This window comes from Lepidochelys olivacea (genome assembly GCF_965140295.1).
Source record: "Lepidochelys olivacea isolate rLepOli2 genome assembly, chromosome: 1".
NCBI lineage: Eukaryota > Metazoa > Chordata > Testudines > Cheloniidae > Lepidochelys > Lepidochelys olivacea.
Window position 1 is genome coordinate 305,173,139 of NC_140411.1, and position 27,757 is coordinate 305,200,895.

General features: G+C 41.1%; 1 protein-coding gene across 6 annotated transcripts in view; it reads left to right on the forward strand.

Moving 5' to 3' along the window:
• The window catches only part of FOXP2 (forkhead box P2), a gene marked incomplete at its 3' end in the record, with an annotated part of 555,064 nt that overhangs the window by 268,337 nt on the left and 258,970 nt on the right, over window positions 1–27,757 (forward strand). Inside the window, exon 4 of one of the 6 annotated variants that reach the window (XM_084616818.1) lies at window positions 24,121–24,277. The exons of the other annotated variants lie outside the window; for them this stretch is intronic. The remainder of the gene's footprint in view (window positions 1–24,120; window positions 24,278–27,757) is intronic. 6 annotated transcript variants of the gene reach the window in all.

Below are 27,757 nucleotides of genomic sequence, written 5' to 3' on the forward strand. Positions count from 1 at the left end.
GAAACACAAGAAAGGGATAGATAACAAGACAGAAAATATCGTATTGCCTCTATATAAATCCAAAGTATGCTCACATCTTGAATACTGTGTGCAGGTGTGGTCGTCCCATCTGAAAAAAGATATATTGGGATTAGAAAAGGTTCAGAAAAAGGCAACAAAAATTATTAGGGTTATGGAACGGCTTCCATATGAGTAGAGATTAATAAGACTAGGACTTTTCAGCTTGGAAAAGAGATGACAAAGAGGGGATATGAGAGAGATCTGTAAAATCATGACTGGTGTGGAGAAAGTAAATAAGGAAGTGTTATTTGCTCTCTCATAACACACAAACTAGGGGTCACCAAATGAAATTAATAGGCATCAGGTTTAAAACAAACAAAAGGAAGTATTTCTTCACACAACGCACAGTCAGTCTGTGGAACTCTTTGCCAGAGGATGTTGTGAAGGCTAAGACTATAACAGGGTTCAAAAAAGAACTAGATAAATTCATGGAGGATAGGTCCATCAATGGCTATTAGCCAGGATGGGCAGGGATGGTGTCCCTAGCCTCTTTTTTGCGGAAACTGGGAATGGGAAACAGGGAATGGATCATTTGATGACTACCTGTTCTGTTCATTCCCTCGGGGTACCTGGCATTGGTCACTGTCGGAAGACAGGATACTGAGCTAGGTGGACCTTTGGTCTGACCCAGTATGGTCATTCTTATGTTCTTAACTCTGAGGCTGCGTGTTTGTGTGTGTGTGTGTAAGGGGCAAACACATGAATAGACACATGGGTTCCATCAGTGGCCCCAATACAATTCAGAAACATCACTTCGGTGTGATGGAGCAGCTGCCCCTCACTGGCTGGCAAAGGGTTAATAGCAGCCCTTGGAGTGAATGCGCAGAACCCAGCCAACCAGAGGAAGACTTAGAAACATCCAATCAGGGCCAGGCTGGGCCCTATAAAAAGGGCTGCAGGGTAGAGAGGAGCTCAGTCTCTCCCTGGAGCTTGAGGAAGAAGGACTGGCTGCCTGTAGAGAGAAGTACCTGGGATGGAGCAGTGCTGGGAAGGGTCAGGGGAGCAAGCAGAGCTCCAGCCTGGCTAGCTCCTAGACTGTGGCCTTGATACAAGGGTCAAGTAGGTGCTGGGACTACGGGGAAGTGGCCCAGGGAATGCAAGTAGCAACAGAGGGGAAGGAGAGGCAGTGAGCGGCTGCCAGCTATAGAGTTCCTGGGTCGGGTCCCAGAGCAGTGAAGGACTGCTGGTTCCCCTGGAAGTGGGAGACAACAGAGTTGGGGCACAGCCTGAAGAGGATGCTGCAGTCCTGGAGCAACAAGGGTCCCCACAGACAGTGGAGATGGTGGAGAAGCGGCGACAGAGAGTGAAACACCATAAGAGGAGAAGGCCCTGCAGATGGACAGAGCTAATTCCTGGAGCAACCAGCAGGAGGTGCCACAATGATGAGCACAACCCGTTACACTTGGAAATTTTTCAATACCTTCTGTGAATTGCCAACATTTATGACCTGGCTTAGTAGCACTCTTTCAGTAGCAGTGCACACCTCATGACAACAGCCTGGACCCTTAATCTTCCAACTCCAAACCTGTTACCTACTGACTGGTAGCAACTGGAAGTGATGAGAATCCAGGTTATCATGGCACATGTTTCTTCTTTCTGAGGTGAACTCTCATGTAGATGTTCCATGGCTGCAGCTCCAGAGTGAGCTCTGCATAGATTTTTTTATTATTATTATTATTTAGGAAAGTAACCTTCCGCATCCCAAAGTTCTGCAGCCTCTGCTGCTCATCCCAGGTCGGTATCACTGTCCTGTCTCACCAGTGAATGCTACTTGCCTGAGCCCAGAAATGGTGCTCTGCTGAGTGAAGCTAATCTAGGAGAATGTCCTGCAGAAGTAACTGCTTGATTTCATCCTCCTCCTTTATCCACATCACCATAGGATTTGTGTGCCTGTCTCCCACCTCATCCAAAGTCTACACAACTGCCATTACATGTGGTGGAACAGTCTGCTTGTGTTAATGACAGTTAGGATTGTGGCAGCAGCAATGTTTTCCTGACAGCAGTTTGAAAATGGCTGTGGCTTACAAAAAAAAAAAAAAGATGAATTATGGGATGCTAGAAGAGGAATCATGGGATTTTGTTTCTTTTGATGCCCAGTCCTGGAATTCCAGTAGGTTCAAATAGGCATGATACAATGCACAGTGAGAAAAAAATCCCAGAGTGCATAGAGACTACTGCTATAATGCTGCACCATGTGTTATTTCAAAGAAGCATGGAGCTGGAAGAAGCAATGATTCACAAGGGAAGTAGCTTGACAATGTAAACTAAGCAGTATGCACATACTCTTTCACTACAGTTACACACACACACACACACACAAAATAAAATATTTCCTGTGTAGACCAGGACTGTGTCAAATGATACAGTATCTTGGTGTTTATAATCCCCCTCAGCCCCTCAAAAAATGAAACTAATATCCAGAACTGAGTGGAATGGTAAAATGTTTGAAAAATAGTCTAAAGGTAAGCGACTGTGCTGGTTAGTCTCCATTACATTTATGTGGCATCATTTATTTAGAAAACATTTACAGCTATTCCCTGTCTATAGATTAACACATCAGAATCTATTTTTCTCCTCAAGATTTTGTGTACAGTATTTTCAAGAAGCCCTATTTTATCTCTGGTTTCAGAGTAACAGCCGTGTTAGTCTGTATTCGCAAAAAGAAAAGGAGTACTTGTGGCACCTTAGAGACTAACCAATTTATTTGAGAGTTGCATCCGATGAAGTGAGCTGTAGCTCACGAAAGCTTATGCTCAAATAAATTGGTTAGTCTCTAAGGTGCCACAAGTACTCCTTTTCTTTTTATTTTATCTCTGTTTGTCTTCCTTAAAGTTCAAATGAGCACTGTGTCAAAAGTAAGAGCATGAAGTTTTATTAGGCTGTTCAGCAAGTTACCTGCCTTTTGTTATCTGGTGTTCATTAGAGAATGAGAGTAGCAATTGCTGTATTCCAGGACCCTGGATTGGAAAATGGGTGCCTCACTTGAGGATCTGGCACTGTGATGGCGGATAACAGGCAGGCTAGGATGTAACATCATCTTCTATGGCCTGCAACCTCCATCTTCTCATGAGATTTCTGGGCGGAAAGACAGAGGAACAAAGTGGATGGTGCTCCTCACTGTTTTTCCTGTCCCCACTGGAGAGCTGATCTTAATTAGCAGTCTATAGAAGGTGGTTGAGATAAAACTTCAGCCTCTTTTTTGCTTATGCTTTGGTGCATTTATTAATATTAGAAAACTTTATCAAAAGCAATTTCTAACTTTATGAAAGTCAAACATTTGTAAGCTAAGGTACTTATAATTGCTTGCTTTTTCAGAAGTATAGAACATTCAGGTCTCATCGAGCAATAATGCACATGAAGGCAACAAAAGACATACAGTTCTCACATCTTAACCTCAGAAAAAGAACTTAAAAATAAAGTGAAACAAAAAATTAGACAGGACCTTCACATTCTTTAAAATATTAGTTGGATTTGTACTGAAGATATTTCTTTTTCTAATGTGTCTGTGTGGTGTGATGGTTTTGAATAACCTAGGATGTAATTTACTTATTTAGAGATGTGTAAATTATACCATCCTTTGTGTTATCTCTGAATTTGGTCTTTCATTGCTTAATATTCAGTCTGTTGGCCAAATTCTCGTCTTAGTTACACTTGTGTAAATCCTCATTAAAGCCATCAAAGTCAATGAGGTTACTCTGGATATATGCCAGTGCAAGAAAGAGCAGAATTTGAGCCTTTTTCAGCTTGCCAAAAGTTTCATTTACAGTAATGTGAAATTACATATAGATATTTTTCACTCATTTTTAATTTCGTTTTAGGCACCCAAAGCATCAGTCAGTTGCAGCAGGCTGCTATCCTGCATACGATAGTTGCTTCTTCGCATTATGTATCCCTGCTGTTCTTATTTTTTAGAACTTGTTGTTTTATATGAGCAGGGCGCTTTTAAGATGGTAATACTATTTGTTAATTTAATTGTATTTTATCATCATTTGCTGCCCACTGAGCACTGTCTATGCAACTATTCTTTGATCACTGATGTGAGCCCCGCTTTCCCAAGTCTGTTTATCCAGGCTGGGAGGCTCACTCCTACAGGCTCCAAAACACTGTGGAGACACCCTGAGTCGCTCCAGTTTTCTATTTGCAATAAACATGAACATAGGCTTTGGAAAAATTTGGTATCTCTAGCAATATGTTGTTATATAGAAGGCTTTTTTGCAAAGGTGTTCTGCCAGGGCTTAACATTGTTCAAAAGACTTGTGCCTCTGTATTGAATATCTAAATGTAAATGGCTTGCTGATTTCCACTTTTATGTAAACAGCTCAAAGTCCAAGCTCAAGAAAGATATTATTAATGTCTGAAAAATTCTAGAGACACACACATTAATTTTAAATGGAATTGAGAAAATGACAGTTTTTATTTTTTAAGTGAGCATATTGTGGCCTACTTAGTTTTTGTAACTAAAAACTTGGATAGTTGAAATTTGATTTTAATCATAGAAATGTAGGGCTGGAAGGGACATCAGTGAGTCATTTAGTCCAATCCCCTGCACTCAAAGGAGGACTAAACAAACAGGTTTTTGTATAATCTGTTCTTAAAAACGTCCAATGATGGAGATTCCACAACCTCCCTAGCCAATTTATTCCAGTGTTTAACTACCCTGACAGTTAGGAAGTTTTTCCTAATGTCCAACCGAATCCATCCTTGCTGCAATTTAAGCCCATTGATTCTTGTATTATCCTCAGAGATTAACAAGAAAAATTTGTCACCGTCCTCCTTGTAACAACTTTTTATGTACTTGAAAACTATTATCATGTCGTACCTCAGTCTTCTCTTCTCCAGACTAAACAAGCCCTCTTAAGGTCCATTCCAGTTCTATGACTTTATGACTCCCAGATCCCTTTCCACAGTACTCCTGCCTAGACAGTCATTGCCCATTTGGTATGTGTGCAACTGATTGTCCCTTAGTAAGTAGAGTACTTTGCATTTGTCATAATTGAATTGCATCCTGTTTACTTCACACCATTTTCTCCAGTTTGTCCAGATCATTTTAAATTTTAATCCTATCCTCCAAAGCACTTGCAACCCACGTCCCAGCTTGGTATCGTCTGCAAGATTTATAAGTCTCTATGCCATTATCTAAATCATTGTGAAGATATTGATCAGAACCAGACCCAGGACTGATCCCTGCAGGACCCCGCTCAATATGCCCTAGCAGCTTGACTGTTTACCACTGATAACTATTCTTGGGAACGGTTTTCCAACCAGTTATGCATCCACCTTATAGTAGTTCCATCTATGCTATATTTTCCTAGTTTGTTTATCAGAAGGTCATGTGAGACAGTATCTAAAGCCTTACTAAAGTCAAGATATACCACATTTACCACTTTCCCCCATCCACAAGGCATCTTGCTCTGTCAAAGAAAGCTATTAGGTTGGTTTGACACAATTTGTTCTTGACAAGTCCATGCTGACTGTTACTTATCACCTTGTTATCTTCTAGGTGTTTGCCAATTGATTACTTGATTATTTGCTCCATTATCTTTCCGGGTACTGAAATGACTGGTTCATAATTCTCCAGGTTGTCCTTTCCCCACTTTTTATAGATTAGCACTATATTTGCCCTTGTCCAGTCCTCTGGAATCTCTCCTGTCTTCCATGAGTTTTTGAAGATAATTGCTAATGGCTCAGATATCTCCTCTGTCCTTGAGTATTCTAGGATATATTTCATCAGGACCTGCCAACTTGAAGACATCTAACTTGTCTGAGTTATTTTTAGCTTGTTCCTTTCATATTTTAGCCTCAGAATTTACCTTATTTTCAGTGGTGTTTTCTACGTTAGACTGATATTTCTTCTCGCTACTAATCTTTCTGGTGAAAACTGAAATAAAAAAGGCATTTTGGGCTTCCACGATTTCCATATTTTCTGTTGTCTTTGACCCCACATTGAGTAATGGGCCTATCTTGTCCCTGGTCTTCCTCTTCCTTCTCATGAATATGTAGAATATTTTCTTGTTACCTTTTTATTTCTCTAGTTAGTTTAATCTCATTTTGTGCCTTGGCCTTTCTAATTTTGTTCCTACATAGTTGTGTTCTTGATACATAGATATATTCATCCTTCATAATATGACCAAGTTTCCACTTTTTGTAGGACTCTTTTTTGAGTTTCAGATCATTGAACATCTCCTGGTTAAGCCAGGGTGGTCTCTTACCATACTTCCTATCTTTCCTGTGCAGTGGGATAGTTTGCTCTTGTGCCCTTAATAATCTCTCTTTGAAAAACTGCCAACTCTCTCAAACTGTTTTACCCTTATTCTTGTTTCCTATGGACTTCCTTAGACTTGCTTCCTACAACTCTGTTTGCTGAAGTCTGCCATCTTGAAATCTATTGTTTATTTTGCTCTTTCCCCCACTACCATTCTTTAGCATCATGAACTCTATCATTTCATGACCAATTCATCCAAGCTGCCTTCCACTTTCAAATTCTCATCCAGTTCCTCTTTCTTAAAATCAAATCTAGAACAGAGTCTCTCCTAGTTGCTTTCTTCATATTCTGAAATTAAAAATGGTCTCTAATGCATTCCAAGAACTTGTTGGAAACACACAGATTATTTGGAAAAGTTTTACAGTCTGTTAGATTGTGTAAATGAATAAAAAGGTGTAATTTTAGTTTATTTTTACCAGTCTTTGTATCACATTGAATCTGTTTGAATGGCATTATCCAGAATTAAAATGACCTTCATTCATTTTAGCTTAATTTACTTTAGTTCTAAATGAGGGTGTTCACACTGGGTTTAATGTAGTTTAACTAAATCACTTCAAATTCACACCTCTCATTAATTTGGACTAATTTTCTTGCATGGCCCCATGTAGACAAGCTGCAAATATGTCTGATTATTGTCTGGGAGCAGATCTGCTGCATGGAAAGGTAGTATTTTATATAATAACTTTTTAGACTAGACCCACACTTTAAACAATTCTTCATGTTTAGTACAGATATATGTTTGGGACGAAAAATTAAATCCTAGAACCATGTAAGTCAATGGCAAAACTCCCTTTGACTTCAGTAGGGCCAGGATTTCACCCTCCATGTTTATATTTTAGTGGTGGGTGACCTGTAATTGTATTAGAAGTTCAGATCAAACAATGCTTCCAAAAAACCTCTTGCATCTGAAACTTAGGCTGACAATCTCATTCCTTTTTCTATTATTTGTTAAGCACCCGCTTCATGAAAACAGGTTCTTTGACATAGGCATGCAAACCTTTTTGTGGCCTTATCTTATCTTGGTAGTTTAGTTTTCAGTCTTAGCCCTCATTAATACCAGGGAGTGCAAGGATGTACACCAGTAAATGGATAACAAAAAAACAAACAAAACCTGGACATACTTTAGAAGTCTAAAAAAAAAATCTGAAGTTAGCTCTTAGTATCTGAATCAGTACACCAATTCTCTATTCATAGTATAAATTTTGTGCTTTGTACATGCATGTTTGGTATGTTTCTGCCTGAATTCCTTACTTAACTGTGTGAAGTGGCTAGAACTAAAAGTACTGAGTATATTTCTAATCTTCTTGCAATAAACATATTACTAAGCCACATTTATTTATTGTTTATGGTGCCATTATATACTTTAAAAACTGAAGAAGAACATTTATTTTGATGCTTCATTGTCATACCTGTTAAGACTGGAAGTCCAGAAAGATGGAGATTTCATAGTAGCAGCCGTGTTAGTCTGTATCCACAAAAAGAAAAGGAGTACTTGTGGCACTTTAGAGACTAACAAATTTATTTGAGCATAAGCTTTCGTGAGCTACGGCTCACTTCATGCAGATGATGCAATTCATCAGTTTGCATATTTGATTGATATGCATTAACTCATTTGAATATATTATTTTTAATTGAAAAAAGAAAAAAACGTATCTGCGCCTCTTCTTTCACCACCATATTTGTTGCTCTGCTACACTGAGAGGCATTCTATAAAGTTAGTAAAATAATTTTATAGAACATTTTGGTGCTTTTAAGTCCAATTTAAACTGAAACATAAAGGCAAACTACAGTTAATCACTTAGGCTTTTTATATTTAATATTGACAAATTGATGCATTTAATATTTAAATATATTTATATTTAACATTGACACATTTTAAAAAAACTTGCAGCAGGAAGTAAAGGCGGGGGAGCAAGGTAGTCAGACAGTATGGTGAAGAGGGTGAGGAGAAAACAAAATGCTGTTTTCAAACCCAGCTAACAAAAATGCCGTGTTAACTCCATTAATGTTACAGACTCCATAAAAGCCACAAACAGTAGGAACCTTGAGACTACTGATTCCTTCAGGGGGAGGCTCTCTGTCTCTGGGATGTTTCATACTTCCTGCCCTGACTTCCTGAGCGTTGGGATCAGAAATGCCATCTTCTGGTCTTGCTGTGCCAATGCTGTTGGCTCTGCTGGTGCTGCAGCTCCCCTCTCCGCAGTCCTAGCACCTGCTGCAAATGCCCCTTCTTCTGCACACAGTGGGTGTGAAGCACTCTATTGCCAGCACACCCCATGCCTCCCACACTGTGAGGTCTCAGAGGAAGTCGGCGGTGAGATGTGCCCTATCCACACACTCCTAGTCACTATGGACCTAGCTGTGACCACAGAGACTGGCAATATTAGTGAGAAAAGTGAGTCACCACCACTTGCTGTTTCAGTCTCCTTGATTCCTGGGAGATTCAGATTCCCAAATGGGAGCCTGTGAGACAGTGACTGAAACCAGGAGACTTAACAGGACCTACCTCACAAAACTTTCTGATGCTCTGAGTTATTGGTGCCTTTTGCATTCCTGACCAGCTGGTGGAGCTGAACAGAACTAAACAGGCAAGAATTGAGCGTGTTCATTAGGAGGCAAAAGGTTTCCTCACCTCTCTGCGCTATCTGTAAAAGGGGGAGAGGGGACTGAGAGAGAGCCTAGAGGTTTCCAGCATAGCAGGAGAATGGCAGTGCAGCAGAGTGGCATGTACAGAAGCCAGGAAGTAAGACAGTGGCTGTGACTACTGATGAACAAACTACTTCAACCCTGAGAAGCTGAAGCAGTCTGTAAAAGTAAGACAAACAAGTAGTTCAAGGGGATTGAAGGAAGCATTAGACTCTCTTATTGGGCCAACATGAAGCAAGGCAAAAGCAAGCAACCATAAAAAAGCGTAATCTAGCCCTAAGATCAAGACGAATCTGTAGTTTGGAGTTGACTGTCAGGCACAAGCAAAGAGTAAGTTAGTCTCACCTCCAATTACACAGAAACATAAATGGTAGCACTGTCACAGTTCATAAGCATAAAGCTACATGAATTGCAAGGCACTCAGTCTAATGCTAAAGTATAACAGCGCCCAGTGGAATGGGCACAGGAGAGGGAATCATGAGATCAGTGTGCTGTTATTGTGGGTGGGACCGGGGCTAATAATTTAACGAATCTGCACTACTGTCTCTCTGTCTTTGGAATTTGCTTTGGGAATGAAAAGTGCTGTATAAGGGCTAGCCAGCAGAATTATTCATTAAGAGAGAAAGCAAAGGAGGAGGCGTATCGGTGAGGATGCTTTTAGGAGAAGGTCAAGATGGAAAAGGACAGTTCACAGAGGGGGTGTTCTCTAGACACATTTTGGAGAAGAAGTAGAAGTGTGCAAATGTGTCACGCCTTGTTAAAAGAGGGTCTTTATTACTGTCCAGCAACCCTTCTGTTATTATTGTTTGTTATTTATATAGTCTCAAAAGTATGTTAGATCTTTACAGGGAAGTAAAAAGATAATGCCTGTGGCCCAGGGAGTTTTCATTTTAGCTAGACATGAAGACTGAGAAAGGTGGATGGGATGCAACAAGAAACAGTTGATTGACAAGTGAAGTTTACCACGTCTTGTTGCTCTAGTTTCATGTCTTTATTTTGAAGGGGATTTTTTCTTTTTGTCCTTCATGTCTATATTCTTCACAGCTCATATAGGAAAGGACTTTATAGGACTCTTGGGGAACATGGGGTTTGAGCAAAGACTTGATGTAGTTGAGGTTAGAACAGGGAAAGACCTGTAAGGAGCTGAAAGAGAGGAGCAATGAGGAGAGTTTCCTGGCATCATCCCTGATGTTATGATTGAGCTAAGCTATCTCTGAGAGGCGGCAATAACTCTTTCTTTTTATGACCGGGAGACTGAAGAGAACTGAGCTAAAAGGTTTTTTTGGCAGTACAAAAATCAAAAACATTAGCTACTGAGCAGGAACTATGAGTTTATAAATTTGATGGAACAGAATTACCTGGCACAGCCGGTATCATAAAGGACCATGCTAGAAAAGTGGAGTATGATGGGTGCACAATATTAATAGTACCCAGGGCATGTCTCCACATGGGACATCCTTAGTGGATCATGAGGTCATTGTGGTCAGAAGCCACACATCCATCACATCCCCCTGGTGGATGACTTATCTGGTTTTGCGGCAGTCTAGGAACAATATCTTAATAACACTGGATTCGTGCAACTCAGGCTGTAGTAATCATAGATGCATCCTGCCAAGGTTGGGGAGCCCACTTAAAAGGAATTAATAAACCTGTTTCACATTTGGTTTCTCCAGGACCACTAACTGCAGATATATGTTCTGGAGATGAGGAAAGTCCCCAAATCCTATAAGGCTCAGGGAATGGTCAATCAGATATTCCACCCATGGAATATCTCCACCCACTGAAGGTGAATCTGTTTGCACTTACTTGAACATAAGGCTACTGGCTTTTTTCTAACCAAACTCAAGAGAGAGTTTCAATGATCCTGGTAACCTCTTACTGGCCCAGATGGAAAAGGTTTCTGTTGCTTATGAATAAGGCAGCCAAAGAAGTTGCCTAGGAAGTTGGTGTTAGGTCATCATTCAGAACCAGCACATTTTACTGCATCCCATCCTGGGATCTCTCATTTTTGAGCATAGCTCCTGAAAGAGCAGAAACGCAGGGGCATGGTATTTCTAAATAAGTGGCTATCATCATCCTGGCTTCATGGAAGGTGTCTATTAGAAGGACTGCTTAGCTTCAAGTTGAAAATATTTTCAGTAAGTTGTGAAAAAGCCCAATAGATATTTTTTGGTTCCACACACACACAGCCTGCTGCTTCATTTATCTCTATTTTGCCTACAGAAAACTTCCATATATGTTAATTTGGTTGCAGGTTACCATTCAGCAAGTACACCCAACTTTTAATAATACACAAACACAATAAGGAGTACTGTGACCTTTAGATATTTCAAGGTAATGTCTTCACTACAGAGTAGCCTGGGCATAAGCAGCCACACTGCAAAGTTGTACCTGAGATATTCTGTCCTTTACTGGTACTACACTCTCCTGTGTGTTTTGCTGGGGCATCCAGGGGCATATCCTATGGTTCTTTGTGCTGCATAAGCTGAGCTGCTTTATTATTCTTTTCCAGTGAATTGTGGGAGAAATTTGGTGTCCCCCTGGGCTATTAGTGAATTTTGGAAAGGCACTGGAGCACTATAGTGGAATAGTGGAATAGCGGAATAGTGGAATAATTGGAAACACTTTCCAATAGTGGAAAGGCACTATCAGCATTCAAATGATTTAGCCTGAATCCTCAGTGCAAAGTGTGTGGGTTACCAGCCCAAATGAAAGAAGACACCAAGCTCTAACCGATATCTCCAATCCTGCCAGCTAGTAAGGTTGAAAGCACCACTAAACTCTGGTGAGAGGTTTTTTAGGGGGGAGGAGAAGGGAGGCTAGGGGCAACTCCCAGGTAGGAGCCTGGGCTAACTGCAGTGAAGACATACCCTAAATCAGTGGTTTTCAAACTTTTTTTCTCGCAACCCAGTTGAAGAAAATTGTTGATGCCTCGGCCCAATGGAGCTGGGGATGAGGGGTTTGGGGAGTGGGAGGGGCTCAGGGCTGGGGTAGAGGTTTGGGGTGCAGGCTGCAGGGTGGGGCTGGGAATGAGGGGTTCAGGGTCTGGGAGGGGGCTCTGGGCTGGGGATGCAGGCTCTGGGGTGGGGCCAGGAATGAGGGGTTTGGGGTGCAGGAAAGTGCTCCAGGTTTGGGAGGGGCTCAGGGCTGGGGCAGGGGATTGGGGTGCGGGGTTGGGGCATGAGCTTACCTTGGGTGGCTCCCAGTCAACGGTGCAACGGGGATGCAAAGGCAGGCTTCCTGCCTGTCCTGGCACTGTGGACCATGCTGCACCCTGGGAGCGGCCAGCAGTTGGTCCTGCTCCTAGGTGGAGGTGCGCAAGTGGCTCCGTGCAGCTCTCACCCGCAGGCACTGTCCCCCCAGTCTTCACTACTGCTGCCCCTCCCCCCCCACCTAGGAGCCAGACCTGCTGCTGGCCGCTTCCGAGGCACAGCGTGGTGTCAGAAGAAGGTAGGGACTAGCCTGCCTTACCTGGGCAGCACTGCCGATGGGACTTTTAATGGCCCGGTCTGCAGTGCTGAACAGAGCTGCCATGACCCAATGCCTTACACTCCGTTACCCAGTACTGAGTTGTGACCCGCAGTTTGAAAACCACTGCCCTAAATGGCTTTCTGAGTGTATGTCTCACTACAATAGCCAAACAGGCCTGTAACTCTTGTGTTCTGGGTGTTTCACTTATCTCCTAAAACAGTTATGTCTTGCTGCTGGGCCTGTTACGATGGATTTTGGTGGCAGCAGTTCGATAGAAGAAGTAAAGATGTCCCTGTACATCTTATAGGTCTGAAATGCTTAATGCTTGCCAAAAAAACTAAACCAATTAAAAATAATAGTGATAATATGATGGCATGCACTCTGGAGGCAGCCAGTTTGGGCAGAAGATCCTACCATCTGGAGATGAGCTAGAATTAGACCTCCTGTGGTTCCCCCTCTGTTCTTACCCCTCCCCTACTTATCGCCTCCCAAGGTCAAAAACTGTCGCAGTTGCACACCTTCACAGACCTATGAGTCCTTGTGATGGTCATTCATGAGCATTGTGTTCATTTCTGAGTACAGGGCATAATGAGTACTAAGAAAGAAGTAGATATATAAACCTAAAGAGACAGGAATGCCATCTCAATGCCTATTGTGTGGGTTTTAGGTATGGGCTTTGACACAGAAGATGGATTTTTTTATTTGTAATCCTTGCTTGTTCTTTGAGTAGTTGTCCCTATGGGTGGTCCACTTCAGGTGCTCATGCACACCGTGCGCCTTCAATTGGAGATTTTCAGTAGTAGTCTCTGCAGGTCCATGCCTGCACCCTACACTACATATCCTTGTGCTTCCATCTGAGGAAATATAGGATATCATGGACCTGCCTCCACTCCAGTACCTTCTCAAATGCCTCTAGCCTGAGGCAGAAACTTGTGTTATGGGTTGGTTAGCTTTGCTAATCCTTTCTCTTCCCTACTTGATTATTTTATTTTGTAATTTCTTTATTTTACTGTATTTCTGTTTGGTTTTGTTTATTTCCAGTGCTTTCTGTGCATTTTGGGTGGGACATCATCTCCATTCATTCTTGCGGCAGGGACTTACTGCTATTTCAGTTCCCTTGTTGGGAACTTTTTTCTCTGCCTATGGGATGCCCAAAACTCCAGGGTTTGAATGTTGCCAGACCTGCAGAAGGTCTTTTCCTCTCAGTGAGGGTCATTCCAGTTGTTGTCTTAGAGAGGCGCACATTCCATTAAAGTATAAGGTCTGCTCTGACTTCAAGAGTAGGTTTAGAAAACTGAGGGAAGACAGGCTCAAGTTACTCCTTATCAAGCACCCCACCTGTCCCCTGCCATATATCGGCCTGAGAGGAGCCAAATGCCCTGTTGACCTCCATGGTTCTGGTTCTGATGACCAAATCTCAGGGGATAGTTTCAGAACATCTGAAGAGGAGGCACAAGAAGAGGAGGCACAAGTCCCCTGATAGGGAGCCAAACAGGTTGGGGAAGTCACTCCAAAGGTCAAGTAAGGAGACCTCACATCCTGGTGTGGCTACAGCAGAGGCTCCTACCCCTACCCCAACTCCCTGCCCAGTTCCAAGTCTCATCTACCTCCTAGAAAGTACAGGAATCACCAGAAGTCTAAGAAACTCTGCTTACACTGGCATTGGTACCCAGTTCATACAGTGACTCCTCGAAGAAACAACTACCAACTCTGACTCCCTTGGTACCAGCAACACTAGCAGGCCAGGAACATAGGGGCATGCAGATCATCCAGCTACACCACCACTAACATCACCAGCTACATTACAGCTGATCATCCAGTGGCCGACCTCACTGGTACTTGTTGAAACTGATCTTTTAACGGCCCACAGCTGGGCAGATGTTTACCGGTACCAGTGAGAATTCGAAGATCAATATGTTTAATACACAGTCATTTGTCTGAGATAGACTCACACAAGCAGTTAAGGTTACAGGGCATACATCCTTTCCTACAAGCCTTAGCTCCTCAGGCATAAACCCTCAGTAACTATGTTAGCTCTACACAATATCCTGATTGGCAAACAGCAGTCATATCTACCAGCTCTAGATGGAGACTACTTCTCTTTCTTCTTTCCCCTCTCAGGCACTTGGTCTGTCCCTCAAAGCAGGGCCTTGGTTACCCTGACGACCTCTTATTCTAAGGCCCCTCGAGTCGGGGTCTTGGTTACCCCAATGACCTCTATCTCTCAGTCTTGAACCTCTTCGGATGTTAATTGGGGAATTGATCTGACTCATTTACTTTGCTTACCACTTATATACCTTTTTGTTTTCAAAGGAGTTATATGTTCCAGAAATATGCCTTGTAGGCGTTTATTACTGGTTTTCTTCATAATTTTGGAAGGGTTTGCAAAACGGATGCACAGACCAAAGGTCATCCATAGTTTACCCTCTCATAAATCATTCACTTAAGCTCTTAGCATGAGGTTATTCAAAAACGGTCATTTTGACCCATGTCAGCCATGTCAGCACCAAGCCCACTGATTGCATGATCTTATGTGTTCTTTACTTTCTGAGCGGGTTCTCTGCTGATATATTCCAAAGTTTGGGGTTAAAACACATACACTGATTGAGCCAATATTAACCATTTCAGTGCAATTTCAGCATTTCCAGTAGTTTTCCACATCATTTATCTAATGCTAAAAGAATTCTGCTCCCAGAATCCTCTACAAGGTTCACACATGCCAAGCCATACCAAACTCATGCTTGACACATTTATTCATATCAATCACAGCAATTTGTAATAATGTTGACGCCATCTCAACAGTACTGAGCAGATTCCTGCTCTCAAAGGACCTCTTAGCCCTTCAAGAATTCAACTCTTCTCTACTGGCAGGTACAGTGACGGATCACCTGATTGTACTGTTTAGACCAGCTGATGTCTTTGTGTTTTCACATGCATGCATATCTACCTGTACAGACCCTATCACTGGCCCTGGTGCCACCTCTGGTACTAGTATGACCTTCAGTACTGGCACATTCTCTAGTACCATTGCAACAGGTCCCCCATTAGAAACAGGGGAAGAAACTCTTCAGATGCAGAGGTCTCTATTCAGGGTTCCACTGCCCTCCCATTTAGACCTCTATCCCCTGAAATCTACTTGGAAGAGGAGCTGTCAGGATCCTGGCCACTCCTCTGCTCAGTGACACTTCTGAAGAATATGGTCTAGAAGAAATGCCCACATCTAATAAATCATCCCCCATCCTACACAGATGACTTCAAGGTCTTCAAGGACCTGATGCAGAGGATAGCAGAATCCTTACAGACCCAGATACAGATTGGAGGAAGTTCAAGAACTACAGCGTGGCTTGGTGGATATCCTCCACTCGTCCCCTCAAGGCAGGGTTGCCATACCAGTAAATGACACCCTTTTAACACCAGCCAAGTCACTATGGCAGACACATGCCACTATCCCTTCCATTGGCAAGAGGGACAAGAAGAAGTATTATGTCACTCGGAAAGGCTTGGAGCACTTTTTCTCTCATCCCACACCGAACTCTCTTGTGGTGGATATGGTAAATGAAAGTCACTGACAGCATCGCTCCAAGTCCATGCTGCATGACGAGGAGTTCAAACGTATGGACTTCCTCAGTCGCAAAAGTTACTCCTATGCTATGCTTCATCTTAGAATACCTCATTAGCATTAATGACTTAATATGATTATGTGAACTACAGCAAATTTATTAATTTTATTGATAAATTGCCAGAAAACCAAAAGGACCAGTTCCAAGCCCTTATCTCTGAATGTTATACAGTCACCAAAGCTTCCTTGCAGGTGTTACTGAATGCAGCTGACATAGCTTTTCGCTCTATAGTAATCCACCATATTTCATAGTTACAATCCTAGCCTTCCCAAAGAGGTCAAGAACACAACTGAAGATATCCCTTTGGAAGACCCCAAGCTCTTCAGTGATGCCACAGATGAGTCCCTCCATTTGCTGAAGGATTTGAAAGCAACCCTCATTTCTTGGGCATTTAAACTCCTACAACCAAAAGTAAATGTAGCAGATCACAGGAAGCCCAGAGATCTCATCCAGTACAATACCATACATATCAGAGGACTGTGGAACCACCCAGGAGGAAGCCTAGGTACAAGAGAAAAAATCACTCATCCACTACCACCACCCAGGCAACAGCTTCCACTAAGCGGCTTTTTTGATATTCTGGTTGAGAGCCATCAGTCACTATCCCTGCACACTTTGCTCCACCACTCTTTTCCTTCCTATCTCCCACCTTATGGAGATTGCCTTTCCCATATCAGATTAGCATAGGAGCAGATCACATCAGACAGATAGGTGCTAGAAATGGTTACATCAGGCTATGCTATTCACTTTGGCTCCAGCCTTCCTGACCCCCAATTCCACTTTCGGGGACACTTCTCACAAAGGCCTATTATGTCAGGAAGTTCAATTCCTCCTGCTCCTGGGAGTGATCAAACTAGTTCCCCCTTTCTTCATTGTGAGGGGTTTCTACTCCAGATACTTTCTGGTACTACAAAAGAGAGGAGGAAGGAGACCAATCCTAGACTTCAGCGTTCTAAATACATTCATCAGGACACAAAGGTTCAGGGCGGTAACCTTAGCAGCAATAATACCATCTGCAAATATGGAGGACCAGTTTGTGGCCTTCAACTTAATCAGTATGGATATTTCCATATAGTGATGCATCCCACTTACAGATGATTTCTCTGATTCACAGCTGGCAGCAAGCACTACAGATAGAGGGCTCCTATGGGTGATCCACTACTCATACTTCTGCCCTGCTTCAGAGTCCTGGTCTGTGGATTTCACAGCAAAGGAACTGGAGCATCAGCGGGTTCACCCTTCCCTATATACCCTTCGATTGGAGAACAAAGATATGTTGGGCGCGGGTGCTACCTAAACTTTCCAGCCAAAGGCATATGGGTGCACATGCGCACCTGAAGTGGAGCACCCATAGGGACAAAACATCTCAAAGAACGCCAGTTACTGTAAAGTAATTAGCCACTAGTTTAAAATAAGAGGCTAGAGGTAGAAACTGAAATAAAGAGCTGAAGGAATGAATTAATATGACATATCTACTATAACTCTGATCACTGTGCTTATTTATTTTATCCTTTCTGCCCCATCTTTCATATGTCTTTTTTAACTTTTTTGGGGAAAAGACCTTGTCTTCTCATATGTTTGTGCAGCACCTAGCACAAATAAACTCCAATCTTGACTGGCTCTTTCCATACTAGCTTAGTAAAGCTAATAAAATTAATAAGAAATTCTGGGTGGGCTACAGTTGGTACCTGGCCTAATTTTTTTAAGTCTGTACCCAGATGTCCTGTGTTTTCCTGCATCTTGCCAGTTATGTCTACAGGTCATTAAAGCATTCCAGTATATCTTTGGGGACAATGCAGCATCGGTCACACAGCAATTTTATGTTGTGTTGCGTTACAACTACTTTGTCTTAGAGGACAGAGTTTGTCTCAGTGGAGGCCCCTTACAATTGGATGTCTGCAGAATGTTTTTTTAGGCGTTCCACAGACGGCCACTGACCAAAGGAAGAGTACCATAACCTTTAAATTGGGACTTTATTTGCTTTTCTGTGCCACTTATAATATATGAGTGCTTCTAAAACAGTGAGTATATCCTCACAACACCTCTGAGATAGGTAAGCTTCTTTACCATCCCTCTTTTATAGATGAGTATCTGAGACACAAGGGGCTAGTTTCTTAGGCATGGTGACATTGAGCATTGCCACAACTAACGTTTAGGCTCCTAGAAAATCACTGGGATTCACAAAGTCTGAGTTAGGTGCCTAGACTCCATATACAATGAACAGGGACAGATGTACTTCATCATCATCATCAAATGTGCGGTCTACTGAGGACTGTTGCACCAGCCAGAGTGACCACGGCTGATGTCATCATACCAGGCATCTTCGAGTGAAGTTCTCAGATGTGGCTAAATCCTGCAAATCCACAAATCTCTGGGGCAATGCCAGGTAAGATTAAGGCATGCACCTCTTTTCTCAACAATGATGAATTTGAGAGCACGGTGTGATGGAGTGTTTTTCCCCATCCTGGCAATGGCAACATAGGCAAAGAGCATGCAATGCCATTTGTGAATGCAGTGATTGACTGGAGGAAGGCCGGCATCTCTGAAATTATTAGGGCACCTAAATCCTTTTGTGAGTCCTCAGCCTTTGAGATTAATGGTGTGGTTTTCAGAGATGCTGAGCAACCAGAACTCACATCAAAGTTAATGGAAACATCTGAGGCTCGTCAGCTCCGAAAAGCAGGACTGTGCTTTGTCCATTAGTTGGCGGATACAACTTTGCTCTCTTGAGTCTCAGTCCAGTGTCTTAACCACAGGGCCAAAGATTAGACTCCAATTCTGGAGATGACAGGAGACCCATACAAAGTCTCTGTTTGGTTTGATCAGCCCAAAGGGAATGGAAGAACAGTTTTACTCTAGAAATGAAAGCACTTTTGGTAATTCTAATATGTAATAGATTTTTTTTCTATAAAAAATTACATTCTGAGGCTGCGTGAATGTTACACTTCATGATTATTTCAGTCCTCAAGGAAATCCTTTTAAAAATCATAACAGTTAATTGTACTGGATGAATAATACAGTTTCATTAAAAAGTTATATAGAACAGTACCTGCCCCTTTAAAAAAAAACAAAACTGTGGACCTACCTTTCCAGCTTCCCTGCCACTCCCCAGCTATTCCTGCGTCATTCTCTATCTTTTGGCTAGCCTGTGGACCATGGAAAAGGTCTCTGTCAGCCACTGATAGTTCACAGACAATAGTTTGTAAACTACTGCTGACAAAAATGTTTGGTTTCTGGTTGAATACAGTCCAACTTTTGTTCAGTCACTGTCTCCTCCTCTTCCCTCCCCACTAAAAACCACTATTTAGAATTGATAAATAGATACAGAAATGTTATGTGTAATAAAATGAAAGAAGTGATGCTAGTAATTGTTCATTTTGGCCATAGTCCTCGAGCTGGAGCCATGTGAGCAGACTCCTGTGCCTCGGCAGAGTATAAATCTCACTGTTCCACCCATGTAGATTCAATTCCAGGACGGGGGCCTTTGCATATAAAACTTGAGAGCTTGGAGGACAAGTTTTCATGTTGAATAAAAGGATAATGTTTATTATTTTTTCTAAAGCAGAAAAAAGAGGTCTACTGAAAGTCTGGCGAAACAGGTTGAATACATTTGAAATAGGGGTTGTTGGGGGTTTTTTGAGTACCCAACTATTGCTAGCAAAATATAATAATAATAAAAAATTCCACCGTGGAATTCTATTCTTTTTCATGATAAATGTAGTAATCTTCAAAGCAAGGTAGCATGGGGAATTGTGTATATTTTGAAAGAATTGTAACCTTGTTCCATTTATTTACAAGCTTATTTTTTAACCTTGAAGATTTCTTCAAATGGCTTAGTTTTCTTTAAATGTTTGACTATATATTTATAACAGTTATTAGTCAGGTAATAGAATGTAACTCTTTTTTAAATATCATCCTAAAATGTCAAACTAAAATGGTATTATGTGTATTTCAAGTATTATATGTATTTAAATAGGAGGGAAGAGTAATTGTATGCTATACTTATGAAGAAGAGAATCCTAACAAATAAATTATTACATGAAATAAGTTCAGCATCTGAATAATTTTATTCTGTGATACACTTTTATTTCAACAGTATAAAAGGCATGCCTTTTCCCCTGGTTAGAGAAGGAGGATTACACATTCTAAAAAGTATATCCACCATCTTTTTCTTATACTAAGATTTTATCTGCTGTTTAATGGGTAAACTTACTGTGAAGTGTAGTTGCTTGTTTAACTTTACCCCTATTCAGGTCTTTGATTTTGGCAGGTTAGTTAATTCAAATAAAATTTGTGAAGTTAAGCACTTTCAAGAAAAGGCATAGGAGAACCTAATTTAACCTAGAGTGTCTCTTTTATTCTTCTGTTATTCATTTGAAGTGCCCTATCAGCTTGAACTGACCAACTTCAGTCATTTTTACCCTTTTATTTTTTTTCTCTAATGTAAACTGAAATTCCCTGCTGTTCGTGGTATTTTAGTGTTTAGCATCATTTAATGAGCAGGTATCATTAAACTTAAAAGATCCTTTTCTGTGTATCTCTGATTAGTTAGGGAAAGAACCAAAGAATTCCTCTAATTTATCTTTGCTTCCTTGTTATATTTTGATGTTGGCCCATTTTACGTTTCAGTGCCTTTTTATGAAATGGATATTATAATTTTGGTGTGAAAGTAGGACAGAATCTTTTAAAAAAAATCTTTGGCACTGATAAGATATATATGATACTATATCTTATTTACAAATTTACCATTAGAATGCTTTGTCTGTTCTTTTGTAAATTTGTACACTAATATATATTTTTCCTCTAACAAAAGGATTCATTACCGTTTCTTTGTAAATATACCTATTAACCCCTGACAGTAACCTTGTCTGCTGTGTGCATATATATTTGGGGCCTGATGCTTTGCTCCTTGTGCATCCAAAATTCCAATTGATTTCACTGGGAATTTTAGTGATCAAGGAATGTAAGAAAAATCTCCAATTGATTAATGATAAAGGGTTGATAGATTATAAAGAATGAAAGTCACCAGATACATAGGAGTTTATGATAGGCAAGTGTGGCTATATTAAAAATAATTATAACAATAGATTTTTTTAGAAAATGATACTTATATAGTCTAAATTGAAAAATTATGAGACCTTATCCTCTAATACCTTACTTATGGGAGTAGCCCCATTTAAGACATTGCTCACATGACTAAGGACTATTCACATGAGCAATGCTTTGTACGATCAGAACCATTATTTGTAAACTTCATAAATGTGTTCTTGTAAGATCTAAATGCAAATTAAAATTCTTCAATCAAATACAAAATGCTTCATTCCCGTGAGTTGGCTGTTTACCTGAAATCATTCATTACTAGTGTAACCTAAAATTGTTAGTTTTGTTTAAAAAGTGATGGTCATATTAATTGATCAATTAAAATGAATTAAATCATTGCACCCTCCATTTCTCATTTGTGATGTGTGGTAAATATTCTTTAAGCATTTTGGTATTAGTTCTAATTTTACTTTTTAAAATCAAAGAAAATCTGGGAGATATAAAGTCTGAAGTGAAAATAATGAGGCTTGAAGGCAAGTAAAGGTCAGATAATGTGTAATAAGTTACAGATGGCACTGTATGATATTAACATTACTAAGAGCAATGCTATAAAGATGTAACAGTGCTGCCTACTGGTAAGATGTAGTAGAGTTTATATTAGTGCTTTGAGATATATATAGTAAAACTAAGTGTGTGCCATATTCTTCATTGTAATAACACTGTTCTCTCTGATACCAAGATGCATACTTTTTCTTTAGTATTAACAGCGTATTCTTATATCAATTATTTGTAAAATAATATATTTATATGTAGATATTTACATTTAGGAATGAAATGTGGAGTTTGTTATTTCAATATGTAGGTTTGTGTACAGTAAACTAACACATTTGCAAAATGATTGGTTGTTAGTGGCTATTAAATTTGTATACATCATTCTTCAAAATAATAGTGAATTGTTTTTCAACATTTCTTTTCTTAAACCAGGGTATAAACCTTCCAGACAGATGTTTGGGTTTTACATAGTTCTTTGTACAGATGGCATTAATCTGTGTAGCTTTATTGATCTGTCCCACTGTATCTTGCTACTGAACATAAAAAGCTGGCCAATTACTACAGTAAAATGACAGGTACAATACTAAGCTATGCATAGCACTAGGCCCTGGATCACCACAGCATATTTTACAAGCTTCATGCCTACTTAACAAAGATTTTGCATTACATAATCAAATAGTCGACATGATTATCAAAATTAGTAGGCTTTCAGTTTTAGTAAGGATAAGTTTTTGCGTTTAAATGTCTACATTATGGCTCTGAGCTGAAAAAAATCATGGATTTAAAATCGAAATTATCCACACAAAGAAATTGATGTTTTTGGCCCGCACCAAACACTTGATTCCTGCTGAGAACAGGAAGGACATACATATACATTTTCATAACCACTGCTGTACCTCACTCCTATTCAAGATGTAAACCTATGTTCACTCAGTGGATTCCAGTTAGCTGCATAGTCTGTATATGAAAATAGATACTGTATACAAAAATATCAGGTAGGATTGGAACCACATTTGCCTTTGATTAGTCTATTATTTATGTCTTGTAATAAGTTTGATGAGCGAGGTCCAGGACTGGGGACCTGGGACCCTTGAAGGCACTGGCCAAAACTCAAATAACATTCAAACGTGCTGAGGACTCTGAGGAAGGAATTGCATATGGATGTTTCTTATTTTGCCTAGATCTGTGTATTTCTTGTGATTTATCTATGATTAGTGTGATTGATTTAGAAACCTCTCTGTAAAATCTGTGTTACTTGCTTCACTGACACATGTCCCTGAAGAAATAAATTATAAATAGGGCCCTATCAAATTCACAGCCATGAAAAATGCGTCTCGAACAGTGAAATCTGACCCCCCCCCCCAATGAAATCTGGTCTTTTTTGTGCTTTTACCCTATACTATACAGAGTTCATGGGGGGAGACCAGCATTTCTCAAATTGGGGGTCCTGACCCAAAAAGGAGTTGCAGGGGGATCGCAAGGTTATTTTAGGGGAGTTGTGATATTGAAACCCATGCTTCTGCACTGCTTTCAGAGCTGGGTGGCCAGGGAGCGGTGGCTGCTGACCAAGGGTCCAGCTCTGAAGGCAGCAGTATAGAAGTAAGGGTGTCAATACTATACCGTGCCATCCTTATTGCTGCGCTGCTCTGGCAGTGGCTCTGCCTTCTGAGCTGGGCTCCCGGCCAGCAGCCGCAGCTCTCCGGCCGTCCAGCTCTGAAGGCAGCGCCACTGCCAACATAGCACAGAAGTAAGGTTAGCCGTACCGCAAACTCCCCCCACACAATGACCTTGCGACCCCCTTTTAGGGTCAGAACCCCTACCATTACAACACCATGAAATTTCAGATTTAAATATTTGAAATCATGAAAATTATGATTTTTTGAATCCTGTGACAATGATATTGAACAAAATGGACCGTAAATTTGGTAGGACTCTAATTATAAAGTATCCATGAGAGTGGAGCTCCGGGAAGGTTGTGCTTAAACAGTTGGGGTGTCTTGGGGGTTCAACACCAGGGACCTTGGGCAGCAAACCATGAGGTCCAATTCCCTAGAACAAGCACCAGACAGAGAGTCGAGAGCTTACAATCACACAGATCCAGCGGATGGGTCTAAACATAGCTGCCCAGTGAGTATCCGCAAGGAGTTCAGCCAGGTCTTTGACATATGGTGGAAGCCACTGGATCAGCATGATAGAGTGTAAGCTTTTTAAAAGAGGTTTTGATAAGGACCTAAACGCTCTACTCTTCAACTGAAAGCAAAGAGAGATGTGTTACTCTTTTAGGGAAAAGATAGCTATCAAGCATTAATTATGAACAGCTTACAAAAAAATCCGCTTTTGAGCTTCTGTGCACAGCAAGATCTGCCCTTTGCAATTCAGAAGAAGTCAGATCTGGTGTCTATGCAGTGCTCACATGAGCTGGGCAGTACTGAAGACCCAGTCCAAAAGAGATTCCCATTTCTCCTACAGAGTCTTCAGATGATCAAGAAGATGGTGTCACAGATGATTCCAGACTGTCTGGCAGATTCAGTGGTGAAACTATGATCTGTTGGAGCTCAAATTGTCTGCAGAAACTTTTGAGAACCATGGACTAAGAAATTCAGAAGGGGAATCATAGAACCATAGGGTAAGAAGGGACCACAATGGTCATCTAATCTAACCCCCTGCCAAGATGCAAGTCTACAAAGTGCACGAAACAAAGAGCCACTAATATATTTACATAGATATATCTTACATAGATAGCTTAAACTAGTAACATGCTTATCAGTTAACTGAAATAACTTCTGAAATGTTCATTAAGGCTTCTGTTCATCATGGTACTTGAACATTGGCATAACTTTAAGGACCCCAGTCAGACCTCACACTGAAACTAGTGGGTTAAATTTGCGAATGTGCGTTAAGTACCTTGCTGAATCAGGCCTTAAAATGGTATTATGATTTACATGTGCTGCCAGGATCTGTGTACTTAGTCATATTTTTATTTGCCTTGTCAAACACTGTATTTCCTAGGACCAAACTTGCATCTAGCTTAAGGCTTACATAGAATCATAGAATCATAGAATATCAGGGTTGGAAGGGACCTCAGGAGGTCATCTAGTCCAACTCCCTGCTCAAAGCAGGACCGATTCCCAATTAAATCATCCCAGCCAGGGCTTTGTCAAGCCTGACCTTAAAAACTTCTAAGGAAGGAGATTCCACCACCTCCCTAGGTAACCCATTCCAGTGTTTCACCACCCTCCTAGTGAAAAAGTTTTGCCTAATATCCAACCTAAATCTCCCACACTGCAACTTGAGACCACTACTACTTGTCCTGTCATCCGCTACCACTGAGAATAGTCTAGATCCATCCTCTTTGGAACCACCTTTCAAGGTAGTTGAAAGCAGCTATCAAATCTCCCCTCATTCTTCTCTTCTGTAGACTAAACAATCCCAGTTCCCTCAGCTTCTCCTCGTAAGTCATGTGTTCCAGTCCCCTAATCATTTTTGTTGCCCTCCGCTGGACTCTCCCCAATTTCTCCACATCCTTCTTGTAGTGTGGGGCCCAAAACTGGACACAGTACTCCAGATGAGGCCTCACCAATGTTGAATAGAGGGGAATGATCACGTCCCTCAATCTGCTGGCAATGCCCCTACTTATACACCCCAAAATGCCATTGCCCTTCTCGGCTACAAGGGCACACTGTTGACTCATATCCACTTCTCGTCCACTGTCACCCCTAGGTCCTTCTCTGCAGAACTGCTGCCTAGCCATTCGGTCCTTAGTCTGTAGCGGTGCATTGGATTCTTCCGTCCTAAGTGCAGGACTCTGCACTTGTCCTTGTTGAACCTCATCAGATTTCTTTTGGCCCAATCCTCCAATTTGTCTAGGTCTCTATCCTATCCCTACCCTCCAGGGTATCTACCACTCCTCCCAGTTTAGTGTCGTCTGCAAACTTGCTGAGGGTGCAATCCACACCATCCTCCAGATCATTAATGAAGATATTGAACAAAACTGCTCTTTAGTGAAGTTAAACCTGCTTGCATTAGGCCTGTCTTTGTGCCTTATTGTCTAAGCTTCATCTGGACCACCGAATATGGATCACAGTCACCTGCATTTTTATACATTTAAAATGTTTTAAGTATAATGAGGATTCATTCCCTGTGGCAGAGGAACTGAGGGCTAGATCCTCAAAAGGACTTGATCGTGGCAATGCTGAGGATTGCAGCACCTAACTTTTAGATGCCCTGGTGCCCAGTGGAAGCGGGAGCCCTGTGTTAGTCACTCAGGCTCCCTACCCAATGCATGGGGAGAGTTATATGCCTAAGAAAGGGATTCACAGAAGCCAGCAAGCTGAGTGGGGAACTGCCTACACTAGCAGTTGGAAAAACGGAGGAGAGGGGTGTGGCTAAGACCCACCATTTAAAAGCAATTGGGCACCTAACTCTAGGTTGGAAGGAAGAGCCTTTCTCCACTTGGGAGACATAGCCATGAACCCTCTCCTGCACTTAGGTGTTAGGTCAGCCTGTCTGGGCATGCTTACTGGATTGGCCAAGATAGGTGGGGGAATGCCTCGTTTGAAAATCCTATTGGGGCTCAGATGTGAACTAGGGTGTGAAACATCAGGACTTAGGTGGCTTTGTGCATGCTGTGGAGTGGAAACTTTGGCACCCAGGTGACTTTAGCAGCAAAAATTTAGGTACCTAGAGATTTTAGGAGCCTACAGGACTAGGCGGCAGTTGAGTGAGGGGTTTTGAGGGTGTCAGTGTTGCCTAAATTTTGAACATTTTAGACACCTACAATGGTAGTTAGGCACTTAAGCATCTTTGTGGATCTAGCCTGAGATACTATTATATCTAAGTAGTTAGGATGGCTCATGTTTTGGGGGCCACAAGAGTGAATGAGGATTGGGATTCAAATTTTCCACAAGGATGGCAAGTATGGATGAAGGAGTTATGAGAACTGGCACAATGGAAACTGGACAGTGTAAGGATAAGAGAGTCACATTCAGGGAGGAGGGACACTTTTTTTTTTCTGGGCTTAGTTTAAAAATGGATATCAGGTTCACAGATTTTAATGAACAGTGTTATATGGCTGAAACAGTTTGCTGGGGTGGTTGTTTGCAGATTGCCTGACATATAAGGCTGTCATTGACTGCCAGTATCTGAGCCAGAAAATAATAATTAAATCATTAAAACTATTATTGAATCTCTACAAGTTGCAGTTTCTTTGATACTCACTTGTGTTGGCAATGTTTTATACTGCTTGTAAAATAATGGAATAAATATTAAGAAGAAAAAATCTTAATAGCTAGGCAAAAATAACCATAGTAAAGCAGGAGTGGTTTGTAAAGAATAGGGCTAAAATGTTCAAAAATGTCTAAGTCCTATTTTCAAAAGTGCCTTAGGCACATATATTTTTGACAGAATTACAGATCCAGTGATAGGGGCATGGGAGAAGGAGAAGGTTTTAAAAGAAGTATCTCTCAAAAATATTTTAAATCACCTTAGATATGAATATGATTATATAGATTGAAATCTGGCTGAAGGATTGTAAGCATAGGGTCATGCTTAAATGGCAAGCTATCAAGTTGCATAGTGGTGTATTACAGAGACTTCTCGTAGGTATTCATTCATGACCTAGAATAGCAACTAAATGACATGTTAATGAAATTTTAAGATGATACTAAATTGGGAGGAGTTGAGAACTGTGAATGTTAAAGCAGAAGTGTACCAAGAAAAGCATGCAATATGAGAATGCACAAATATATTTTGTGTGTAGGGGTGGGAAGGTGAGGATGCTCTGTCTCACCACTTAATTGGGCCCAGAAACTATCTATTTAATCTGTCTGATATGGTCCATCCAAGTTTTTATAGTGTGTCAATCACTGTAGCATCTGAGTACTTAAATAGATTACAACAGAGAGAGTAAAAACATGAGTAGAAAATGAGATTCTTCTTGCTTACAGACAACTGAATGCATTTGAGAGTAAATAATCCAAACCACAGAAACATGGCCAAAAGAGATATAGGGGTGGTAGCAAGTTAGCCATGAGCCTGCATTGACACAGATACAGTGGCATAGTGGATAGAGCACTGGATTGGGACTTGGGAGATCTAGTTCTATTTC